Raw genomic sequence first — 18,315 nt, 5'->3', positions numbered from 1 at the left:
AAATTATAAAAATATCTATGAAATTTATTTATTTTAATTTTTTTATAAAAACGTTTATAAATATCGTTGATCTTTAGTAATTTTATTTCAAATATTTAGTGATATAAATAAAACGAAATGAATTAAATTGAATAAATTTAATATTTCTATTCGTTGATAAAGTATTTATATACTTTGTTACATATTTTGTATGGAAACAATTCATTAAAACTTCATAATTACAAGTTAATAGTTGATTGTATAATAATGAAAAAATAATATGAAAATACAATATTATGAAAAATTGACATTGATAGTATTTAAATTAATAATAATAAGCAAATAAAAATAAAAAGATGATGGAATATATTATATTAATATCAAGGACAGCCATATTTGATACAAGATTCATATGATTGGCAAATAGACAATTACATTGGAAATTATCAAATAAATACATTTTTTTAATAATTATTTTTTGTATTTCATATCTCAAAATGAAGAGGTCAATAATTTTCAACCATTTAAGAGTTCTATGCGATACTGAGATGATATTTATAAAATATAATATACTTGTAATAATTGTTTTATATATCTTAGTTAATAAATAATTTTATCATATACGTATTTTTTGCACATTTTTATTAATAATAGTTTATTTATAATCATTATCGCTCACCATAAATCAATAGATTAAGAGAAATAAATATCCATTGAATATTTTAGTAATATTTATAGTTAGTTTGATAATTGATTGATTAAGTAAAATAATTTTAAAGTTTTAATAAAATGTTCCACCTTTTAATATAAATTTTTGTCAATTTTTGTAATTTTTCATGAGTTTTTATCGATATTTGATACTTTCTTCTATTTTTATGAAAATTTTCATGTTTTTAAATTTTGATATTCTCATTAATATCAAAAATTTGAACCTTCTTCCTCATTTTTGTAAATTCATATTTTTTTTATTCAATTATGGGGATAGAGATTTTGTGACCACAAAATTGTTTAATCGAATGGTTCTAAATACCTCCAATGCAATATCGTCGAGGAGTTACCATTAGAAATCTCTATCCTAACCCTACTCTAACTTTGACCTAACTAGAAATAATAAACAGTGGTTCAATTGGAAGATAAAGATGAAAGGAAACAAAATCTTGTTGGGCCATCTATTCAATTGAAGCCTTTAATCGCAAAGAGAACATGTTCAGATGATCTATTAATGACGAAGACGATGGAAAAAGTTATGATTTTTAGGCTAAGTGAATCCCCAGATTTTAAGATTAAGAGTGAGGCAAAGAAAGAAGGTCATGGATGGTTGGTTGTGGAACTCATGAAAACATAAGTCTAGGGTTGTAGGAATTGGATGAATATAGACTATTGGATAAACATGTAACAGGTAAACCAATATCGTCTAGGTTATCTATTAAAACACTCTTAATGACTGACAAAAACATATGTGTAGATTATACAAATTGGATGGATATAGGTTATCCAGTAAACATATACCCCTCGAACAACTATTGTCTAGATTTTTTCTAATTTAGAGAAAATTTTGTCTTCTTGTCGACATTTATTAAACATAAATTATTCACAAACATTTCAGTTATTCTAAAAAAAATATTATAAATCGATTTGGTAGTATAAATCATATGTGTAATAATATTTAAATTGATAAAAAAAAATCATATGTACAATACGCCACATACATATATATATATATATATATATATAATGCTAAAATAATAGTCATAAAAATATATATTGTGTACGCACAAACACACACGTTTACCATGTACCAATCTATGTGTGTGAGAGGAGAGAGAAGAGGAGAAAGAAAGAGGAATGAGGAGAGAACCAGCCACCGTTGGTTCCCCATGCTTCGGCCACTGCCAATGTCCACTCACCGAACCACCAGATCAGTCGCCTCAAGATTGGCCTACTGGCCAAGTTTCACAGCCAATAGGTGATACGAACCTAGGACGACCTGCTCCTAAACCCGTATTATATTAGCCCGGATCTCATTTAAGTTCAAGTTCTAATGGAATGGACCTCAACCCCTAACCAACCTGTGGTTAGAAATCTTGGTATAATGTAGACGCCACAATAGGGGATGGAAAACCTATTGATAAGTCAAGCTAAAACAACCAATTCTCTAATGGTTTTTTAGGTGTTCTCAAAGAACAAAGAAATAATTAATCTCACAAGTATTTTCTTAATCAAATCAAAGTTGTCCTCTTACTGAAAAAAATAAGCTTTTAAATAGGCTTTGAAAGAAACAAAATAAACCCTAAAAACCCTAGGAAAAACCGGCTACACGCATAAAGAAACCTAGTCGGCCGAAACTATACTTCCTTTCCTAATCTAAGTTCGATTAATTAATTCCTTTATATTAAATTAGATATTAATTAATTTACAATGGAAAGAATAAAATAAAAACCTTCCTAAAGTTATTTGTCTAGAAAATAAATAAATAAAAACCCAAAAAGGAAGAAAGTCAATCGCAAATTAGGTAACGAGTTGACTTTGACATCTAGGCTGAATTATATCTTCAACCGAGCTAACTTATGGCCTATCCGAGCTAACTGATGTCTGTCCGAGCTAACTTGTGTCTGGCCGAGCTAATTAATGTCTGTGCGAGATAAGTTGTGTCTGGCCGAGCTAACTGATGTCTGTCCGAGCTAAGTTACATCCGAGATCAGATGTCCGAGGCAAGACTCCGATGTCCGAGGCAAGGGTGTCCGATATAAAATGTCCGATGTATGAGTATCTGATGTATCAGCCTCCACCACTTGGATACTTAAAACAGGTCTTTTATCTTTAGGTATGGATAAGCCCTTTTGAGAATGAATTACTCTCTGGATAAAGGCAGCAAGGTTGTCCTTAAACCTCTTAGCTTGAGCCCTAGTGATTGGTCCAGTCTTCATCCGTATCGGATCAGTACCCCAGTGGGTTATCGGTGGTACAAGCTCGGGCGGGTTCGCATCATTCCCCTCCTCTTGAAAAGGATTTGTCCTCAAATTGAAGTCATCACCTGGAGCAAAAGGAGATAAATCAGCAACATTAAAGGTGGCACTAACACTATACTCACCTGGTAAATCAAGTTTGTAGGCATTGTCGTTTATCCTCTCCGAAACTTGAAAAGGCCCATCGCCCCTTGGCATGAGTTTGGATTTCCTTTGTTCAGGAAACCTTTCTTTCCTTAAATGCAGCCACACCCAATCTCCAGGTTCAAACACCATTGATTTTCGGCCTTGATTTGCCACCTTTGCATATTGCTTGGTCCTCCTCTCAATATTTGCTCGTGCCTTCTCATGAATTTGTTTTACAAATTTAGCTTTTTGTTTTCCATCTAGATTAGCACGCTCACTTAAAGGTAAATATGTTAAATCTAATGGAGTCAAAGGATTAAAACCATAAACAATTTCAAATGGAGTAAATTTAGTTGCTGAATGTAAAGACGTATTATATGCAAATTCAACATGTGGCAAACATTCTTCCCAAGTTCTTAAATTTCTACTAATTAATGCTCTCAACAATACAGACAAGGTTCTATTTACTACTTTGGTTTGTCCATCAGTTTGTGGATGACAAGTAGTTAAAAATAAAAGCTTAGTACCTAATTTAGCCCACAAAATTTTTCAAAAATAGCTTAAAAACTTAGCATCTCTATCCGAAACAATAGTTCTTGGCATTCCATGCAATCTTACAATTTCCTTGAAAAATAAATTAGCAATATTGGATGCATCATTAGTTTTGTTACATGCAATAAAATGTGCCATCTTAGAAAACCTATCTACTACAACAAAAATTGAATCCTTACCTGTCCTTGACCTAGGCAACCCAAGAATAAAATCCATAGACAAATCTACCCAAGGATAGGTAGGAATCGGCAAAGGCTTATACAATCCATGCGGCTTCAATATTGATTTTGTTTTTCGGCACTTCAAACATCTTTCACAAATTCTCTCAACATCTTTCCTCATGTTAGGCCAATAAAAATGTTCTTGCAGCAAGGATAAAGTTTTCAAAACACCAAAATGACCCATTAAACCACCCCCATGTCCTTCCCAAACCAATAATTCCCTAATACTACAATTAGGCACACAAAGTTTGTTTTCCTTAAACAAATATCCCTCAAATATGTAAAATTTATTAAATCCATGTTTCAAACAGGCTCTAAAAATTTCTCCAAAGTCACTATCATGCTCATAAAGTTCTTTCAATTGTTCAAATCCAAGCAATCTAGCATCTAAGGTAGAAAAGAGTACATACCTTCGGGACAATGCATCGGCAACCACATTTTCTTTACCTTTTTTGGAGCGGATCACATATGGAAAGGTTTCAATAAATTCAATCCACTTGGCATGCCTTCAGTTGAGCTTTCCTTGACCCTTAATATGCTTTAAAGACTCATGATTCGTATGAATCACAAACTCCTTTGGCATGAGATAATGCTGCCACGTCTCCAAAGCCCTCACCAAAGCATACATCTCTCTGTCATAAGTCGGGTAGTTTAGGGCAGCTCCATTTAATTTTTCACTAAAGTAGGCTATGGGTCTTCCTTCTTGCATTAAGACAGCTCCAATACCTACACCCGAAGCATCACACTCAATTTCAAAAGTCTTAGAAAAATTTGGCAAAACTAACAAAGGTGCATTACATAATTTTTCTTTCAACAAATTAAAAGATTTTTCTTGTACTTCCCCCCATTTAAAGCCAACATTCTTCTTGACAACTTCATTCAATGGTGCTGCTATGGTACTAAAATTCTTGACAAATCTTCTATAAAAGCTTGCCAAGCCATGAAAACTCCTCATTTAGGTGATAGAAGTAGGAACCGGCCACTCTTGAATTGTTTTCACCTTAGCTTGGTCAACTTTGATTCCTGCAACACTTACTACAAATCCTAGAAACACAAGCTCATTTTTGCAAAATTCACATTTTTTAATGTTATCAAACAATCTTTCCTTTCTAAGAACTTGCAAAACTTGCCTAAGTTGATCCACATGGTCATCCAAATTTCGGCTATATATTAGAATGTCATCAAAATAAACAACCACAAATTTACCAATAAATGGATGCATTACATGATTCATAAGCCTCATGAAAGTACTAGGTGCATTGGATAATCCAAAAGGCATAACCAACCATTCATACAGCCCATATTTAGTTTTGAATGCGGTTTTCCATTCATCACCTTCTTTCATCCTAATTTGATGGTAACCACTCCTAAGATCAATTTTTGTAAACATGCAAGCGCCATGCAACTCATCAAGCATATCATCTAATCTAGGAATGGGATGCCTCTATTTAATGGTAATGTTATTTATAGCCCTACAATCAACACACATTCTCCAAGAACCATCCTTTTTAGGTACCAACAAAATAGGAACAGCACATGAACTCAAACTCTCACGAATGTATCCTTTATCAAGCAAATCACTTACCTGTTTTTGCAGCTCCTTTGTTTCCTCGGGATTGCTCCTATAAGCTGGTCTATTTGGTATGGCAGCTCCTGGAACAAAGTCAATTTGATATTCTATCCCTCGTATAGGTGGTAGTCCACTTGGAATTTCATTTGGGAAGATATCTCCAAATTCCTTCAAAAGAGAAATCATTGAATTTGGCAATTCAAGTTCTTCAAAGTTAGTTTGATCATTAAAATAATTCTCTTTATAAATCATGACCAGCAAAAGTTTCTTACACTCAATAACCTTATTAATGTCCCCTAAACTCAAATAAAAATTGCTACTTAACCTTTCTTTTCTTTCTTTTTCTTTTTTTCCTTTGGATTAGCGCAAACCTTCGGATTTTTCTTCCTTCTCCAAGCTCTCGGGTTTGCCACTTTCTTTCCCCTCTCTTTCAGCTTTTCCTTGATCTTTCCACTCAATATGAGTCTTAGAAACCTTACCTTGGTCAGCAACCTCATTCTTAACTCCTTGAAAGGGTGGTGAAGCCGTTGGTGCCATACTTGCTTTTTCCTTGAGCTTTTCGGCTTCTATCCTTTGTTGCATTTGTAATTGGTCTTTGTAAACCTCTTTAGGAAATAATGGTTCCAGCTTGACCTTCTTCCCTTTAAACCTGAAAACAATACTATTTTCTCGACCAAGATGAGTAGCATCTTTATCAAATTGCCATGGTCTACCTAATAGTATATGTCCAGCAATCATGGGTACAATATTACATAAGACTACATCCTCATATCTACCTATACTAAATTTTACTTTGGCTTGTTTATTTACCCTCATCTCACCACTATCATTTAACCATTGTAACCTATAGGGTTCTAGATGTTTAATTGTTTTCAAGCCTAAGTTATCAACTACAAGGTTACTTATCACATTGGTACAACTCCCACTATCTATAATCAAGCTATAAATTTTACCTTGTATTTCGCAGCGAGTGTGGAAGATGTTTTCTCTTTGTATCTGCTCTTCATCTTTGTAAGTAGCAAGTACTCTCCTTGAAACCAAGCTCAACTTGGCATTATATGTATCTACAGGTTCGGCTTCATCTTCATTGCAATCCTCCTCTTGCTCGGTTTCAGCCCCACTAGCCTCACTCTCGGATTCCACTTCTCCATTACCCTTAATTACCATTATTCTTCTATTCGGGCATTGGCTGGCTATATGTCATCTTCCTTGGCACTTGAAACAACTAATTTCTCTTGACTTTTGAGGTTTAGGTTCAGATTTTACCTCACCTTTAATGGCTTGGACATATTCGGCTTTAAGTTCCCTTCTTGGCCGGTTAGTAGCTTCTTCACGAAGCTTCGGCTTCAGCTTGCTTTCATAAGTACAATTGTTTTTCCAGCCACTTGAACTTGTCCTTTCACTGCTAGAAACTCCTCCAAACCGTGTACTAACACCCCTCCTCTTGAATTGGTTCTCAAGCTTAATTGCTACATGCAACATCTCCTCCAATTCCAGATATTGTTGTAATTCAAGCTGGTTGGCAATGTCATGGTTCAAACCACCAAGAAATCTCACCATTGTTGCCTCCCTATCCTCATTCATATTCAGCCTCATCATTAACATCTCCATCTCTTTGTAATAATCCTCCACGGACCTACTTCCTTCAGACAAAGATTGAAGCCGTTGATGCAGCAACCTATGGTAATGGGATGGCACAAACCGTTTCCTCATGGCTCCTTTCATTTGACGCCATGTCGAGATTAAATCATCACCAACTCTCCTTCGAGTATTTTGTTCATTGGTCCACCAATGGAGTGCATAATGTCCAAACTCCATTACTGCCAACTTCACCTTTTTACCTTTCGAATAGTTGTGGCAATCAAAAATCATCTCCATTTTTTCTTCCCACTCCAAATAAGCTTTGGGATCACTTTTAGCTATAAAGGGTGGGATGTTAATCTTGATATTTCCCAAATCATCATCTATATCTTCCCTCCTATATCTTGCACGGCCAACTCTATCTTGGACAGCAAAAGTTTCGTCCATACCTTCCTCAAATTCTCCACTGAATGGCTCCTCATCCAATTTCTCTCTCGGTCTCTCGCGACCTCCTCGACCTCGGCCTCATCCTCCATGGAATTCTTGCCTATTTCTTGTGTTCGGCATTCCTTGTGAGGCTTCTAGTCTTCCCACTCTTTGATTCATATGCTCAACTTGAGCACTAACCCACTGTATTGACTCCAAAACAGCTCTCATGTCCACTTGGTCTCCGCTCTCAGTAGCTCGGGCATCGCCATGGAATGCTACGGACTCCTCCTCATTGATCCTCAAGGGTGGCTCCCCTCTCCTCATTCTTGATTCTGTCATTTTAGTATAATAATGTAATAGAAATAAAATAGGACCTTACAATTTCACTCCCTTATGTGTTTCACTCAAATGAGGACTCGACACTCGTGTTTGCACACTTGTTTCGGCTTTTTATCCTCTTTTAAGCTCACACACTCTTGCCTTTTTCCACTCAATGAATTATCTCAAAGTTCTAATTAAAACAACCACAAAACAGCAATTAGATCACTAGTATGTTTTAATTAAACTTATCAACAAAACAATAGCAAAAAGTAGGCAATACCGAAAGAATCCAACAAATCCTAATTGTTCGGCTTTCTAGACAAGAAAACACAAAATAATGGGAAAATGTTGGAATTTTTGAAAACTGCACTAGATGGTAGTAGATTATGAGTTCAATAATAAAATTCTAGAAAAAGAAATTTAAATACAAACAAGAATCAAATTGAACAAAAATATAGAAAAGTTGTTGGTTGTTGTTCTTTGTAATTCAAGTTTTGTATCAATTCCTTTAACTAATTTTAATCCAAATAATTTAAGCACCCAAAATCCAAATATCCAGCAGAAAAAAATAATTCCCCAGCAACTCAAATATTGAATAAATAGACAAAAACCCAGCAGCTCCAACAAATTTCCAGCAAACAAATCAAACTTTAACAAACCGAAATATTTTTCTTTTTCTTTTTCTTTTTTAATTCAGCTTTACCTCTTCTTTTTTTTTTTTTTTTTCACTCACAGAACATAAACAACTGCAGTAGCAAGAAGAATTACCACAATTGCAAATCCAACTCCAAAACAAACACCAAACCCGTGACCTCCAAATAAACACAAATATGCAGTTTTTTTTTTTTTTAAATGTTGCCGCAAACTCTTTTTTTTTTTTTTTTTTTTTGAATAGATGAATGCAAATATGTAAGACTAAAATAGCAAAGAAAAATCAACAACAGCCAAAATTAACAAGAACAATGATGAAACAAAAACAACCAACAAACTAGGAAACAAAAACATGATAAAACTAGGAAATCCTAATTCAACTAGGAATGATTTTTTTTTTTTTTAAATGCAAAATGTGTATGATGAAAGAAGAAACCTTAACCTAATGCTAAAATTGCAGAATAACACAAAAACAAATAAAGCAAATAAAGATAGATCAAACCTGAACAAAATTTAGCTCTGATACCAAATGATACGAACCTAGGACGACGTGCTCCTAAACCCGTATTATATTAGCCCGGATCTCAATTAAGTTCAAGTTCTAATGGAATGGACCTCAACCCCAAACCAACTTGTGGTTAGAAACCTTGGTATAATGTAGACGCCACAATAGGAGATGGAAAACCTATTGATAAGTCAAGCTAAAACAACCAATTCTCTAATGGTGTTTTAGGTGTTCTCAAAGAACAAAGAGATAATTAATCTCACAAGTATTTTCTTAATCAAATCAAAGTTGTCCTCTTACTAAAAAAAATAAGCCTTTAAATAGGCTTTGAAAGAAACAAAATAAACCCTAAAAACCCTAGGAAAAACCGGCCACACGCATAAGGAAACCTAGTTGGCCAAAACTATACTTCCTTTCCTAATCTAAGTTTGATTAATTAATTTCTTTATATTAAATTAGAAATTAATTTATTTACAATGTAAAGAATAAAATAAAAACCTTCCTAAAGTTATTTGTCCATAAAATAAATAAATAAAAATCCAAAAAGAAAGAAAGTCAATCGCAAATTAGGTAACGAGTTGACTTTGACATCTAGGCTGAATTATGTCTTCAACCAAGCTAACTTATGGCCTATCCGAGCTAACTGATGTCTGTCCGAGCTAACTTGTGTCTGGCCGAGCTAATTGATGTCTGTCCGAGATAAGTTGTGTTTGGCCGAGCTAACTGATGTCTGTCCGAGCTAAGTTACATCCGAGATCAGATGTCCGAGGCAAGGGTGTCCGATATAAAATGTCTGATGTATGAGTATCCGATGTATCAGCATCCACCACTTGGATACTTAAAACAGGTCTTTTATCTTCAGATATGGACAAGCCCTTTTGAGAATGAATTACTCTCCGGATAAAGGCAGCAAGGTTGTCCTTAAATCTCTTAGCTTGAGCCCTAGTGATCGGTCCAGTCTTCATCTGTATCGGATCAGTACCCCTGTGGGTTGTCGGTGGTGCGAGCTTGGACGGGTTTGCATCAATAGGCCAGCTAGATGCCAGAGTTGGCCAGATTTCTGATGATGACATTGTTCACTTTGCCAACTGATTTCTCTCAGTCCAGCCATCCTTTTGGTACATTGCCCATACCACCATGTAGCCCACCCACCGGCCAATCTACCTACCAATTTTCATGGCCAGTGGCTGCTGGACACGCAGGCATTGGTGACGATGGTTGCTCATGGGAATCCTTGGTTCCAATGAGTTTTCGACATGACCACCTATGTTCTCCCCCCCTCCCCCCCCATTCTGACCTTCATAGACCCAAATCCAAGGTCTATTTTTTCAAATCTCAACAGATTGGGAGATCTAGAGACAAGTAGCTCCCAAGATTTCTGAAGAGAGCCTTGCCACCACCGGTCTAATCTCCAAGAGGTAAGACCCGATCTGTAATCCTCATGTTATAAGCTTCGTTTTGGTATATAATTTTTGTACTTTGGACAATGTTTATGTTAGCTTAGTAAATCGTGTATATTATACTCGATTAAGATATTATTTTAATTAGTGTTGTATGTTATTTATATTTTAGACACCCACGTGAATTGTGGGACAGATCTTGTAGAGGATCGTGAGTGATCCATGCATTTAAGGTAAGCGATCCTTTTCCAAAAACAATTTTGGGGCTGTTAAGTTTATATATTTTATTTTTTAAATTTCTAAAAAATATTATATGCATTTTGCATTTAAGAAAAGAATTGCTATTTAATTTCATTGTGCCAATTTAGGTAGATTTAAATATATGTGCTGCATCAAATTTATATTTATTGTTTTGAAAAAATTATTGCGTTAAATTTCTTATTAAATTTTATTGTTAAATTTATCATGCACAATAAAATATATTTATGTGAATTTAATTATATGTGAATTTATGTGATTTAATGTAATTTTTGCATAAACAAACTTTAAGGGTTTAAGAAAAATATTTGTATTAGATTATTATGCTCAAAAATAAATTTATGCATTTAAATATTTATGGATTTGGATTTATTGATGTAAAGATTGAATTGCTTAAATTGTTGGATTTATGATGATGGTTTAAAGGAAGATGTGGAACTTTATGAGTTTAGAAAGATGTACTAAGTCCAGTGGCATTTTATGAAATTTTTTATATTTGTAATCTTTTCTATTTTATGATTTTAGATGCATTATACAATAATGGTGTTTTATATTATATTTGTTGATTAGCATGCAAGTGTGTATAGTCATCCTGTCGGAGTTATGGAACTGAGGGTTGGGAAGTAATTTGCATAGTAGGCATTAATCGCCCCCCTTTATGGCCAAAATGACAGGTTATTAGCATCAACACCTTGGGACACCAAGGTAACCTTTTACATGGGTTTCTCTCTTAAACCTCCTTATCAGAGTGGTACTAGAGATGCTGAATACAGTCTGACACCATTTGGGATATAATGTGGTGCATCAAGTTGACTTCTTAACATGTTTTTCAAGACAAAACATTTTAAAACATTTTTGTTATATTTTTATTATTTATTTTAAATTTATGTTTTAAGTTAATTAAAATATTACTTTTATTATTTAATTAATTTATTTAATCAAAATTTTATATTTTATGTTAATTTTGTTTTTATGCTAAAATTTTCTAATACAGATTTTATTTATGATTTTGTTTTACCTTAGGATATTTTATTTTAATGTAATAATTTGTCTTATGTCAATTTTAATTTTAAATTATTTATATTTTGTTTATTTGATTATTTCCTTTATTTTTGTGGATATAAAAATGATGGATTTTGTGAAAATAGTTTTAGAAAGGGGAATCTTCCTAACTAAGTGAAATATCGAGGGTTTTAAGGGAAAACTCTTAATTTTATTTATTTATTATTTTAATTACTAGTTTATTTATTTATTATTATTGCCTTTATCTTTTATTATTATTATTATATTATATTTTTTTGTAGTAGATGGGTCATTCACTAGGATTATTAGCATCTCATAATTTTATTTTATTTTTGAATTTGTTCCCCCAAGCCTAGGTATGGTACATGTTAACTATCCGGGGCGAGCCTAATGTTTTCTTTTTGCTGTTGAGTTCCAAGAAGATCTTTTGCTTTTATTTCTTTTCTTATAATATATCTTTTTTATCTCTCTGTATTGTATTAAATTCTATACTTGTTGTAAAACCTAGTATGCTTTGTATACTGTGTTGGATTATTATTTATTTAATGTTGTGCCTGTTCTCTATATTTTATTTTGGAAGTATTGTTTATGCAGAAATTTTTGTAGTAAGATGGGAGGAATAAGGTAATGTCTTTTTGGAGTATTTTTTATGTATGGGGAATTTTAGGGCATGTCCAACCCTTAGAGGAGATACTATCAGATTTTCCATAGGAAGCTCTGGTACGATTTTCTCAGTTAAAGCTTATCTAGAGTTTCAATAAGGAATATTGTATGGGTCCTAAGACATTTTCAAATGTTCTAGTCAAGTTGTAAAAAAATTGGATATTTTCGATTATTTCAGGCTGCACCATACCTCTCTATCTTATTTTGAATTCCTTGAGTTCAAATATGGCATCCTTTAGCTCAAATCCACATTGTTCGAGAGATCTAGCAACCTCAAGTTTGGAAGAAACTTTGGATGCATTTTTTGATCATAAAATGTTTTTAGATCAAAGTGAGCACACAAATATATTACCTATCCCATGTGTTTCCATTGGTATATGATCTGTCAATTCTGGTTATTGTTTTAGTAAATACCCATTTTTGGTTTAATTAGATTAATATTAGATAAAATTAGAATGTAATTGGACAATCTACAAAATCCTTATTGGTAATGTGTTTATAGAGGTTATTAAAATCTATTGGAAGGTTCAACTTCATAAATTTGATCTTAGGTTGAAACATCCCAATTTTGGATACCAAGTCCTAAGGGTTCATATTATAGTTGGAGGATCATTCGGTGTCTAATTTCAATAATCTCAAAGTTGAAACATTTATTTTAGAACATTTGATTTGCACCAATATCTTTGGTTTAATTTTTGAAATCTAAAAAATATCTTCTTACATATTAGGCACATGTACTATACTTCGAGCGACCTTGCGAAGGAGGAAAAGTGGCCATCAAATTGAGGAAACTTTCGAAAAGTGAAAGTGTAAGCTTTGAGATGAAAAACTTTCAAGGACAAATAAATATTTTCACATATTAAATAATCCACTCAATAAGATATCCTTATCTTAAGTTTTAGTGTTTTAAATATGTTCATCTAGGTCTTAAGTGTTAGCTGGCAACTCCCACTTGCACATCATATGTTTTGTAGTGATCCACATCAATAGCATCTTGTATTAGTCTTATGTCTTTTATCTCATTTGTATTATTCACTATGCTTATAATGATTTAAAATCTCGTAGATTGTTCTAATATACATTGATTACATTTATAGTAAATATTTGGTTACTAGTAGTATTACCATTGTGTTTTGTTATGCATATTGTGGCGGATGTTAATCAATGAATAGTCAACTGGAGATTGTATTACTACGTTGATATTGTTTTTGAAGTGTATTTTATTTGTAGAATTTTTTTAGGTTATCCTCACTTTAGAAAGGAATCAATTAGATACTCTATACCCTTCACTAGACAAGGACACTTGAAATTCTTCGTGTTGGTCTTAATTAAAAATGAGGTTGTTCTGGGTTTCAATAAGGGTTTGATCCATGATTATGAGATGCATATCATTTATGACTTATTCAGTTATTATTAATAGAAAATCTTATAGTAAAATAAGTTCAGAAAGAGGCTTAAGGTTGGGGGCCATCTTTCCTTGTGCTTTTTTCTTGAATGTGCTAAGGGTTTATCAATTTTTTTTTATGGAAATCTAAGAAGAAACGTGCTTTGCATGGCATTCAGGGGTTGTTACTACAAGCCACAATATTTGTCGTTTATTTTTTTGCTGATGATAATATTTTGCTTGTCAAGCAAATGTACAAGAGTGCCAAATCATTTCGATGATTTTAAAGTTATATGAAAAAGCTTTGACTCAAAAAATAAATTTTCAGAAATCTATTGTTAGAATGAAATTAAACAATGATTCAATTTGAGTAGCAAATCTAGTCATGAGAAATGTTTAGCCTTTTTGGTTTTGATTGGTAAGAATAAATTAGATTAATTTATTGCTATTCAGACTAGAGTATGGAGGAAGTTACAAAAGTGGAAAGATTGGATGGTAAAAAGATATTAATAAAATCTATTGCTCAATCTATCCATATGTTCTTCATGGAATGTTTAAACTCACAAAAAATATTAAAGGGAGCTAATTAAATTGCATGATGACTCAACAGAGAAAAGAGATATTCATTGGAATATTGGGAATTATACTCACTTATCTAGTACCTTTAAGATTGATTATTTATGGAAAACTCAATTTTTCTTGTTGTTTGATGAATTTTTTATTTTTGAAAGTGAAGCTTCAAAGTGGACAATAGGATGAATTTTCCAAGAATTTGGAAATTTTGAAACACTATCATTGAAGCCCCACATTTTGGAATCAAGAAGAACCATGAGATGCTTGAGGCAAGCCGAAGCAAGCACCCATTTGTGCCTTTTAAAAGCACCAAATGCCCACACAAGCCAAGCAATAGGTAATTTTAAGGCACCATCATGGTTAACAATGCTCAAGCACGGCTAGAAAATGAGCCACAAGCCATCTATATATCCATCAAACCTTGCCATGACCAAGCTTCACACCACTTGAGCCTTATATGCATACACATATTAGAGACTCTATCATGCCTATGCAATAGTTAGCGTGTTAGCATGCCACGTGCAGCCATGGCCACACATGGGGGCCGAGCTAGTGGCATGTGCATGCCCCAATGTGGTGCAACAACATGCCAATGCTTGGTTTGCTTGATAAAAATTTGAAACTTCATGGGTGAGCCTGCCATTTCAAAGGTGAGCACACCAAAGGATGAGTGATGTCTTATTTGATGCTAGTCCTGAGATCATGATTAGAGTGTTGCATTAGCTCAATTTAGTAGGGTTTTTCCATATATTTGAGAATAAATGCTACAATTAGACTATATAGGGTAAAAACACACATAATACTTCTTTACGGGAGGCTAAAGGGAGAAACACTTAGAGACTAAGAGAAAAAGGCTTTGGAGCTCACAATTTTTGAAAGATTTCTCCAAGGGATCTGAGGGATTTTTTGAGATGGAAGTTTGATGATCCATTCTCCACATTAGTTTTCTCTTCTCCTTCCTTCAATCTTTATTTTTTGTCTCTTTTTGTATTTTTATTTTTGACAAAAATATGAATTGTTGGAAAACATGTTTATAAATATGAATTATGTTTGGTTAGATTTCTATTCTAGGGCTTTAATTTATACCTAATTGAACTATATTTTGAATATTAATTGAACTATGCACTTCTAGTACAATTTCGCATGTCCAAGTGTAGTGCAATCAAATTTTTGATGTTGTTGTCGGAGATTTACTCTTTTTAGATTTTTGCTAATATCATGAGAAAGTAACTCAATTTAAATTTAGGCTTTTATTTCCTTTAGATTGTTACTTTACTTTTACTTTTGTCATGATTGTTTGTTTTGTGAGGTACTCAGAAATGTCGCATCAACAAGTCTCTTAAATTTTACTTAAAAACACTTTAAGCCATTTCATAGTGCATGACGGAGATACAAGAAGTTGGTGATTCAATTCCCTTATCATGGTTTTCTAAAAGTGTGTTAATATAAAACTTTCTCAATAGATTATGCAACACAACAAGAATGTGGGTCAAAAAGGAAATGGTACCACCAATTTCTACAAGTTGTCGATGAGGCATATTGATTGTTAGAAGACATGACCGAGTTTGATTGTAGTTGTACAATGATATGACACTTAACCTTAGCATGCAGACAATTCTTTGGATCTTTAAGCTCTTTGTGCCTAATTATGGATGCACTTCACCAACTACTAGTCCATAGATGAATTTTGGATGGAAATGTCAAGGATGGAGGCGCCTTTAAAGCTCTCAACTAAAGCCAAGAAATGATGTCCTTAATTTGGATTCCTTTGAAGAATTGGGAGCATCTGGTGACATCCACCACTATGAGGAGCAAAAATAAAAAAAGGTGTAATGGGAGTTATTTGATGATGACTCTTCAAAAAAGGAAAAGACTCAACACTTGCATAGTGAAGACGCATAAAAAAAAAATAAAAAATGTTAGGGCATATCAACCTTTTAACATCACCATTGTTTTGCTACCATTAGATAAGAAAAATCACGTCTATGAAGACCCAATGTGGCTATCACCTCTTCTTGCACCTTTAGCACTCTTTATTTGAACCCATCAAGCCTATGAACTGAAGCCAACTAAAGTTGAGTGTATGTGATACAAACCTAGGCCAACTTGCACCTAAACCAGTATTGTATTAGCCCAGATCTCAATTAAGTTCAAATTCTTATGAAAAAACCTTAACCCCTAACCAATCTGTGATTAGAAACCTTGGTATAACGAAGACGCCACAATAGTTGATGGATTTCCTATTGATAAGTCAAAACTAAAACACTCATTCTCTAATGGTGTTTAGATGTTCAAGAAGAATAAAGAAAATTCTACCTCACAAAATAATTTCTGAATATTCTTAAAGGTTGATTTCTCATTGAAAATAAGCCATTAAATAGGCTTTTAATGAACAAAATAATACCTTAAAAGGATTAGGAAATTTTGGCCAACATCGAATCAAATTAGGAAATTGCCTAATTTCACATCCTTTTCTAATCTAATTTGCATTAACTAATTTCTTTATTTTGAATTAGGAATTAACTAATTTACAACTGAAATAATAAAATAATAACTTTTCTAAGTTGATTTTTCCAGCAAATAAATAAATAGAAATCAAGTGAAAGACTAATTTCCTAAAACAAAAAGTCAAAATCAAATTTGGAAACTAGTTGACTAATTTGACCACTAAGATATCTTTGACCAATTTTCATCTTGTAAATGCTTCAAATCAACTCTCATAAACCATGTAAGATGCTAAATATGATTTATAATGATTCCCACACATTTTCCCTTGATTTGAATAAATCAAACTTTCCTGAACAAAAAGAAAAGTCAAAGTCATCGGCTAAACATCACATTTTTGGCCAAATTGAGATGTTGTCTGTACAAGCTGATTTTAGATGCTTTTGAATCTACCTTGACATGATTCCATGGCCTCTTGATGATATCCATTGAATCCAAGAAGTGTTGGATCCATTCGTTGCTGCTTGGAGTCCATATTTGCATAAAAACAGCTATTCGGATTTGTAATAGCTTCCACCATTTGGATGCTTAAAACAAGCTTTGTATCTTTGGGGATTGACAAGTCCTTTTGAGAATTAATTATTCCCTGTATAAAATCAGCCAGGTTGTCCTTAAATATCTTGTCTTGAGTTCTAGTGATTGGCCCGGTCTTTATCCGTATCGGGTTAGCACCCCAACAGGTTGTCGGTTGTGCAGGCATGGATGGATTCTCATCATTCCCCTTTTCTTGAGAAGGATTTGCCCTCAAATCAAAATCATCACTAACACCAAAAGGAAATAAGTCAGCAAAATGAAATGTAGCACTAACATTATACTCATCTAGTAAATCAGGTTTGTAAGCATTTTCATCCGTTCCAAAACTTGAAAGGATCTATCTCCACGTGGCATAAGCTTGTACTTAAACCTCTCCTTTCTTAAGTGCAACCAAACAAAATCTCCTGGGTCAAACACTCTAACAAAAAATCCTAGAAATACCAATTTATCTTTACAAAAATCAAACTTTTTAAAGTTAACAAATAATCTCTCCGAAATTTTCAAATTTCCACTAAGTAAAGCTCTCAACAATGCAAATAAAGTTCTATACAAAAAAAAAAAAAACATCTTTAAATAAGGATCTTTGTAAATCATAACTAGCACAGGTTTATTATTCACAATTGCCTTTTTAAGGTCACCTAAGCCAAGATAAAAAAATTTCTTTTTCTTTTCTTTCCTCTTTTTTTCTTTCACACTCACGAGTTCCATTTGTTTTCTCTCACTCTCGGCTTTTTCAAGTTTCTTCTCACTCTCGGCTTTATCATTATTTTTCCCCTCACTATTGAGTTTAGGACACTTGGTTTTTCTTGCATGGCCTTGTTCCCTTGAATTGTTTTTGAAGCCGTGGGTGCCATACTAGCCTTTTTTTTAAGCTCTTCGGCCTCCCTCCTTTGTTACATTTGAAGTTGATCTCTAAATAATTCTTTTAGATTTAATGGCTCCAGCTTAACCTTTTTCCCTTTAAACTTAAAAACAATGGAATTCTCTCTTCCATAATGTATGGCATCCTTATCAAATTGTTATGGTCTACCCAATAAAATATGACCTGCATGCATAGGAACAACATCACACAAT

This window comes from Ziziphus jujuba, chromosome 7 (genome assembly GCF_031755915.1).
Source record: "Ziziphus jujuba cultivar Dongzao chromosome 7, ASM3175591v1".
Lineage (NCBI taxonomy): Eukaryota > Viridiplantae > Streptophyta > Magnoliopsida > Rosales > Rhamnaceae > Ziziphus > Ziziphus jujuba.
This window is presented reverse-complemented; position numbering follows the sequence as displayed.